General features: G+C 42.2%; 1 pseudogene; it reads left to right on the top strand.

The window, feature by feature from the left end:
* Positions 1–484: 484 nt before the first annotated feature.
* On the top strand, positions 485–8475 carry LOC123412180 (annotated as a pseudogene).
* Positions 8476–8782: the final 307 nt, after the last annotated feature.

The following is an 8782-nucleotide window of genomic DNA, read 5'->3' as shown; positions in this document are numbered from 1 at the left end:
ATCGGCCTCAGCCGAACACGTCCAGCTGCCGAGGTATGTTCTGTATCCAATTTTAATTTCATGGTTTATGTTTCCTTCATCGAGCGCACGGTGTTTTAATGGGGCATCGTCAGCGGCGACGGTGCTGCGATGGAGCGCCGTCGTGCCGACGTTTGTCACTGCAGTGAAGGGTCGCCGTCGGCTACCAGTGTTGCAAGATCGAAGGAGAGAAGGAGTTGTTGTGCGATGTGAGAAGACCTTGTGTGCATTGACCATTCAAACCGGCTCACGGAAGGGATCCCACGGTGCGATCCGGCTGATCAGACAACTAACGGGGCGGCTTAAAAATCCCTGGCATCAACCGTGTTTTTTTTTAACAAACCTTTGGCCTCAGCCGGTTCATTGCCAGCACTGGCCCTTATATAAAGCCGCCTCCTCGCCATTTATTTTCTCGCGTAGAAAGAAATACTCTACTGAGTAACAGAAATCCACCAAGAGTTCGGTTTTCCGTTCCGTTTCCTTCCGAAAAGAGAAAGAGCGCTCCTCGTCTCCGGCGACCGCCATGGTGGACACTCGCCGTAGTTCCGCCGACGGCAGCGGACAGGGAAAGGGCGGCGGGAAGCGCGCGCCGTCGTCGCCGCCGCCGCGGCCCCCGTCCTCCGCCTCTCCCAACAAGCGCTCCAAGGTGACCCTGGCCGGGCTGGCCCCTCCTGTCCAGCAGCGCGAGAATTCGTTGTCGGCTTGGGCTTTGGACGTCTCGGGTTGACCCGACCTGGCTTCGCAGGCGGGCGTGGCGGAGAAGGGGAAGGCGGAGGCGGACAAACCCCAGGAGAAGGCGCCCGTCGCCGCGGCGGCGGAGGCGGAGCAGGGGCCGACGACCTCGAGGTCGAGGCCTGCTAAGGCGGCGGGGAAGACGCTCGCGCCATCGACCGCGCGGAAAGCACTGCCTGCGGCGGCGAGGACGGGGTCGCAAGCGCGGCAGCTGCCGCACCAGGGGCCGTGGGCGAGGCTGCTGTCACAGCACTCAGAGGTGCGTCAATTGTCGTCACGAATCCATCTTTTCTGCTCTTTGGGGGCGAATGCTCTGTTTCTTGGTGATTCTTGGAGCTGTTCATTTCAGAACTCGCTTGCGTCCTTCTTTGATGGTTCATTCGTCAAACTCGAATGAAATGCTTGCGTGGATGTTGTCTTGTCTGGCTGCAGATATCTAATCTAGCATCTGCTGGTCTTCAAGATTTCCCTTTTTTAGACCAAGTTGCAAGATTCCCTGGTCTTGATGATTGCAGTTTAGTTTTGTACGTACATAGGCATTGGTTTGTTCTTTGTCTTCCTGTGTGCATCATGCAGAATTTTTCTTGCGGATGCTAAAAGTTGTTGGTGCCTTAATTTGTTGGGGAGTATCAACGACCATCATGTCTGATTCAGAATTAACCGATCACTCAACAGAAAGGTCAAGTGTTTGTCAACTCGTGGTGAAATGAAATTTTTCTTAGCTTGAAGACTGCAACTTAGAGTTGCATTGCAGGCCATTCTTTCTAGTGTTGCAAATCTTGTTCTTAACACCTCGGGCGAAATGCATTAGATGACAACCATCTGTTGACTCTAGTGCATTCCTTCTTTATTAGTGAATCACCTTAATCACTACCTGATAGGTAACAACCATCACTACCTGCTTGCAGACTTATAACGTCACCATCAGTAAACCTACATGGATTCCGAGAATCCTTAGCGTGGCTCTATGCAAGTTGCGGCGCCTTGAGGTACGTACTGTTAACCTTGCTATCGTTCTTTGCTTTGTTGACTATTCTCGACTTTTTTGCGTAAACATTGTGCTGCTTTGCTTTGTTCTTCCAGGAATCGGGCCAATGTCTATTAGAAGTCACAGGAGAACCGGGTTTGGTTCAAGTAAATCATAAGAACTTCATCAAGGGCACCACAACTCTCCTTGCCGATGGGGATGAAGTTGTCTTCCGTTCACAACACCATATACATGCCTGCGTATCCTTTTCTTATCATGTTTTCTTCCTTCATTTCAGTGATGCTGCCAGATTTGTTGGTTTGACCATTCTCTGAAATCAACCTTGGGAGTTAGCCTTAACCTGCTGCCAGATTTTCCAGTATCTCTTAAATGGCAATGAAGTGCCGATCTCTGTATCAGCTGGAGAGAATAACGAGGGAGTATCTCAAACTTTTAAGGATGGATTGAAACGAGGAATTCTTTGTCCAGATGCTATTCAAGTTACGCTTGAGAATTTCCCCTACTATCTTAGGTAATTAATATGCTACTTGTGTTTAGCTGATTTGTTTGGACATCTATCTGTTATTTAAACACTTATCTCTGCATCCCCCAAAACTGAGGGCTGTATGCTTTTAGTGCTCAAGTTGTTAGGCTTATATTAGGCATAGAAAATTGTTTACAATGTTTGTTTGAATCACCTTTTCTCTCATTATTCATCGAATTGTCTTTCCTTTTTTTTTTCTCATGCAGTGAGAATACAAAGAGCAAACTCTTATCAACTGCATCTATACACATGGAACACATGGGAAGGAGCTTCATCAAAAGTTTATCAAGAATTTCGTCTCTGAACCAGCGAATTCTATTATCTGGCCCATCTGGTATTTTTCAGCATATTTTCTCTGTTTTTATTTTTTACTAAAACCTAGGACCAGGAGATGTGCTCATGTACTGCCTGCTTGGCAATTTTCTAATGCTTGCCTGTCCAACTACAGTAGTTAACTATATTTGCACAAATATGCTTTTCTAGGGACCGAAACTTATCAGGAAACATTGGTAAAGGCCCTTGCAAAGAAGTTTGGTGCTAGGCTTCTCATTGTTGATTCTCTTCTGCTTCCTACTGTAAGTTATACATGAGTTACCATTTCAATATCAATCCAAACATGTTAACTAAACAACGTGTACTCTGTGAATGTCGAAGCAATTTATGCATTATCTGAGAAATAAAATTATGTTCAGGCCAGATGTACGAGTTCCATCACCAGACCAGATGCTAATGCTTTCCGAAAAGGTTTTGGTACCCTTTTGTTATATTGTTTATCAGCTTAAATGTTACCATAACCTTTACTGAAGCCTTTATATACATCCTTTCTTGTGCAGGGAGTAGGGTAAAGTATATTGGCCAAATTACAGAACCTCCATCTCACACATTTGTGCAGAGGTACCTTCGTAGCCTTGTGTTTCTGTTTCACTTTGACATAACATTTCTGCATCCTGGATCTTCTTTGATCTTTCTTCTTTTTTGGTCACATTTGTTACATGAATTCTGAAGTTATACAAGAAATGTTGAAGTTCCTTGTGTCTTTGAGCAGTGAACACTAAAAATGCTTAATACTCCCTCCGTCCCATAATGTAGGACGTTTTTTAACACTAGTGTAGTGTACAAAAACATCTTACATCTTGAGACGGAGGGAGTAGTTGATTAGCATGGAATAAATTATACACACAGGAGTATAAGCTGACTAAATGTCTAGTTCTGAGTGTGCACTTGACATATTTAAATGGCATGGACTCACATCTTCTATACTATGTCGTACTCACTCTTTTCTTGGAACATAAAATCTCCCAGCCCTACTCATCGCATGATTATATTAGCAAGATATTTCCTGTGGATTTTTACATTGTAAATTTGCCTTATTCGCAGTGGGCCAAGTAATGATTATTGGGGCACAGTGATGCTTGCTTTCGAAAACAATGTCAGTAGTTTCCGTAAAGTTGGAGTTAGATTTGACAAGCCGATTCCGGGTGCTAATGGTCTTGGGGGTTTGTGTGACAAAGATCATGGCTTCTTTTGCCCTGGTTAGTCTGAACTTGCCGTGCAACCGTCATTTTGGTTACCTACTGATGCTCTTCTGATTTGATTTGTGATTCACTGTTTGATATTTCTCTAGTTAATGAACTCTGCCCAAGCTCTTCTAGTGAACAAGTTGGTATAGACGAGTTAAATCAGGTACTTACTGTTTTGGGTGATCATATTTATGTGAAATTTAACCTTCTATAGCCTGCAACAACATTGTTTCCATTGCCTTTCAGGTCATTTCGGAAGAAAGCAAAAGTAGCACTTTGATTGTGTTCGTTAAGGATTTAGAGAGAACGCTGACCGAAAATCCAGAATCATATGCATCACTAGGGATGGAACTTCCACCTGGTGTTCTGATAATTGCTTCTTACACTTGGGGCAACCAGCCAGATAGATAAGGTATACTACACAGTCCCCTTCAGGAAGTAAATTGAAATTTAGCACAAGGGTTAAGATGCCGTGTAGATAGGTTGACACACCTATATTCTCTTTTAAAAATGATCGGAACAGGCGTGAAACGTAGGATAACCCGGATCACTAGGACAAACACATCCTAGGGTGCTTTGAGTAACGTTTCGGCGCATGAGGCTAAACCTAAGGCGACTCTTTCCACTGGAGGATTCTGAATTCACGAGTTAGCATGCGGCAAATATTCCCCTTGGCTCCTCTCTTTTTGTCAACTTTGCATCGTTCTGTTGAATTCATGTAACAGAGTGCTCTGGTTTTATTTATCTTCGAGATTGCTGATGCTGGTCTGTTTTTTATAGTCACACCCAAGAGGATTATTCACCCAGGCCCCTATTAACTCTTCATTGGTAAAATATAATTATTATTTATGTTAGAGTAAAGGCATGGTGTGGAATGTTTGAGAACTACTCTAACAAATGCTATGAAAAATGCAGGGCTCTTCATACTCCGTGAAGCATCTAAATGAGCTTTTCCCTAACAGAATTTTCATGGAACCTCCGAAGGTAATGTCATGGTTTTCGATCTGGTTTCCCATATAAAATGGCTCCCTTTATTTGTGTAGAGATCAATATACAGGTGGGGATTCCTCCCCCCTGGTGACATATTAGAAAAACTTCTGTTAACCATTAGCTTGTTTCCCATAATGGTTTCCCATATTCATGTTTTTTTAGGACGAAGCACAGCTATCATATTTGACGCAACAAATAAGACTTGATATTGGAAGCGCTAGAGCTAAAGCAAATGTTCTTAGTATTCGCAAGGTAAGATGCAACAAGGAGTCTCTGCAGAAGGTGACAGGAATTTTTTCGTGGGACCCTCACCCTGGAAGTATATATATGTAGCAGTGTTTGATTGAGAAAACTTAATCGCATAGTTTCTTTTCTAACTTGTTATATGATTGAAACGGGAACTTATGTAGTTATATGTGTAGTTCTCATTACACAAAAGAGTTCTGAAAAGGATTTTGTGGTGCTCTACTTGACTATATATCACTTTTAATGATCTGCATGTTTTATGCCCTTCACGTAGTATTCCCTTGTAATCATCAATGTATCTAAAGAAACCATTTATAGAGGTGGAAGAACATTTCCTAGAATGGTCGCATTTGGTACCTTCAATTATTAATGTCCTATGAACTTTTCATCCTTAATCAGAACTATAAACTTGGGTAGCGATACCTTAGATAATTATATGATTATTACATTGTTTTATAATGTAGTTTCTGACCCAACGTGAAATTGAATGCAACGATGTTGAAGAACTACTCATTACGGACCGACTACTGACTCGTGATGGTAAGTTGGTTCTTCCATTGTCAGTCATGGACCAACTGTTAGTATTTTATTTTCAATTCTATAAACATGTTCACTGAAAACTTGTAACTTTCCAATTTATTTCAGATGTGGATAAGGTTGTTGGTTATGGGATTTCTTATCACATTGAGCAAGATAAACCCAATATGGATGCCAAACCTGTACTTCCAATAGAAAGGTAAATAGATGATTCTAATGTCCTATTATTACATATCAAAATAAGTTCGAAATAGGTGTTTCTGTGCAATACTAAGTTAGCTTTGTGGTTACAGTCTGAAGCATGGACTCGAACTTATACAGAGCGAGAGCATGGCCAGTGGCATCTCAAACAAAGCACTGAAGGTGTCCTATGCCCCTGTCTAGCTAGCTATTTAAAAGTCTAAGATGCTTAAATTCATCTAAGCTTTTATTTTATTTATTTTCAGGACGTGGTCACAGAGAATGAGTTTGAGAGAAGCCTTCTGTCAGATGTTATTGCACCCCATGAAATTGGAGTAGCCTTTGACGATATTGGAGCGCTGGAGGATGTAAAATGCGCGTTAAAGGAATTGATTATAACTCCTTTAAAAAGACCTGAATTGTTCAGCAAAGGGCGGCTATTAAAGGTACTCATGTACATTCAGTAAGGTGGTTTGGTCTTGATATATTGCTCTCTTCTCTCTGAGAGGACGTATAACAGTTTTATAAAATTATAAATTCGGTTGCCTATGGTTACTTTTTCAAGGGAAATGTCTATGGTTATTTTATTGGCAAAAACAAGTCATGCAGAATTGTAATTATTTTCTCACCAATATAATTGCAGTAACTAGCAGTTAGAATGCTTGATGTAAAGACTCAGGGTTCTGTTGCTGTGGGATTTTAAATAATATCGGAGCTGTGCTTGCCATTTTTTATATTGGGAAATTTATGAGGAGATAAAAGAATTATATGTATAGCCAGCTGAATATTTTTTTACATGAAAAAGGAAGTTCTAAAGGTTGATAAATCCCTTCATTGAAGTACCACCAATCCCTTTAATTTCGTGTTGGCAGCCTGTGAAGGGAATATTGCTCTTTGGACCTCCCGGCACCGGTAAAACAATGCTCGCAAAAGCAGTAGCTACCGAATCAGGTGCAAGCTTTATGAACGTATCCATGTCAAGCATCACGTCAAATGTATGTTAGTTCAATCAAAATAACAAATTGGCTGCCCTGCTCCTGTGTGCTTACGTTAAAGCTGGTGCATTTCTCGTCTTATTTTCAGTTGAATGGGGAAGGAGAGAAATACGTAAAAGCCATTATCTCTTTGGCAAGTAAATTATCTCCTACTGTAATATTCTTTGATGAGGTGAGCAGGCAAGGGCAAGCAGTGAAGTCTATAATAGTCATTTGCTCATTTTCTTTTATGTGTGGTTTATTAAGTATGTTCACTTCCTCTTCTGTATTTCTTTCTTTCGCAGGTTGACAGTATGCTAGGAAAGAGAGAAAATCCGCAAGAGAAAGAAACCACGCGCAGGATGAAAAATGAATTTATGGTGAATTGGGAGGGGTTGCTTACTAAAGATTATGAACGTGTGGTGGTTCTTGCAGCCACCAACAGGCCCTATGATCTTGATGAGGCAGTCATTAGAAGGTTACCTCGCAGGTAGTATCTATCTATCTATAATCTCCCTTTTTGTACCTGACAAATCTTGGTTTCCACCTCATTAGCTCTTATTAGGCACTGATCTGGTTGGTGTTGGCAGATTAATGGTGAGCCTTCCTGATGCGCCGAATAGAGAGAGGATTTTGAAAATGATACTGTCCAAGGAAGCGTTGGCAGAGGATGTGAGTCTTGATTCAGTTGCCAATATGACTGATGGATATTCAGGAAGTGACTTGAAGGTATGTTGATGTTGGTGTTGGTGTGACTCTCTTCAGCAATGACAAGGTACTGCCACGCTGAATTCTGATTGACCTTTTTCCCCTTTCCCCCAGAATCTCTGTGTAGCAGCAGCAGGCCGGCCCATCCATGATCTCCTACACAGAGAAAAAAAGGTGTGCATGTAAATCCCACCCCCCTCTGGCGCACGCGGGCACACACACACGCGCGCACCGGTGTGGCTGAATTCACACTGTTTTTGTTTTTGTACAGGAGAAGAGACTAGCGATAGCCGAAGGTAGGCCGGAGCCTGAGCTGCTTACAGCTGACGACATCCGGCCTCTTAAAATGGACGATTTCAAATCGGCCCATGATCAGGTGAGGATCAAAGCACTAGTTATTTGAAAACTTGCTGGCAATAGGTCTGTTTCTTACTGCTTGCTTATTGACCATGTGATAACCAAGTTGCATGATTTGCTGCATAGGTGTGCGCTAGCGTGCCACTTGACTCCGTAAACATGAGGGAACTTATTCAGTGGCACGACCAGTATGGCGACGGCGGATCAAGGGGGAAGAGCAAAGAACAGACCAGCTACTACATGTAGTAGCTGTATGTAAGTGGACATATGTAGAGTAGCTATACCAATACTATACTGCCCTGGAGACAACAGTCGGGTTTTTCGCTGCTTCCTTGAGGAATGAGGAAGAGCTGCCTCCGACGCTCCCACCTAGGTTGATGATTTGGATCCAGATCGACAGCTTTTTACGGCGATCTGTTCGTTTAGCTATGGATAAGCCTTGCTTGCAGCCTCAAGTTGTACCTGGTTTTCCTTTTTGTGGTCCGGCAAATTTTGTTTCTGTAGTGTCGGGCGATATGTTCATTCTTGTATTCATTGCTAAGATTTTGGAGAAACAAACTCATTTGAAGTCCAAAAGTGGAAAGCATGCATATATCACACTCTTTCGAGTCCTGTTCTCATGTAAATGGAATTTGAATGACTTTGTACTCCGCAAAAAAAAAGTAAATGGAATTTGAAAAGCCTGGAGCTGCATTGCCAAGATAACATCTGTGCTATTATTTTGAGAATCCTCTGGAGCTGCATTATTTCAGCTTTCCATTACACATCTACAGAATCAATCATTAAAGAAAAGGGAAGGGAACTCATTGAGAAGATGAGTCTAGTTATATATATTTGCGCTAGGTACATTATATTTGGGTTGCCACTAGCTCAGTGAGACAAACGTGATAACAACCTCTAAAATGGCGTTGGGTCGCTTTTGCAGAAAGAAATTATATTCCCTCCGTTTCTAAATATAAGTCTTCCTAGAGGTTTTACTATTGGATTACATACGGATGTATATATACAT

Source organism: Hordeum vulgare, chromosome 7H (genome assembly GCF_904849725.1).
Source record: "Hordeum vulgare subsp. vulgare chromosome 7H, MorexV3_pseudomolecules_assembly, whole genome shotgun sequence".
Classification (NCBI taxonomy): Eukaryota; Viridiplantae; Streptophyta; class Magnoliopsida; order Poales; family Poaceae; genus Hordeum; species Hordeum vulgare.
The sequence above is the reverse complement of the archived record's forward strand: the minus strand, read 5'-3'. Positions and strand labels throughout refer to the sequence as shown.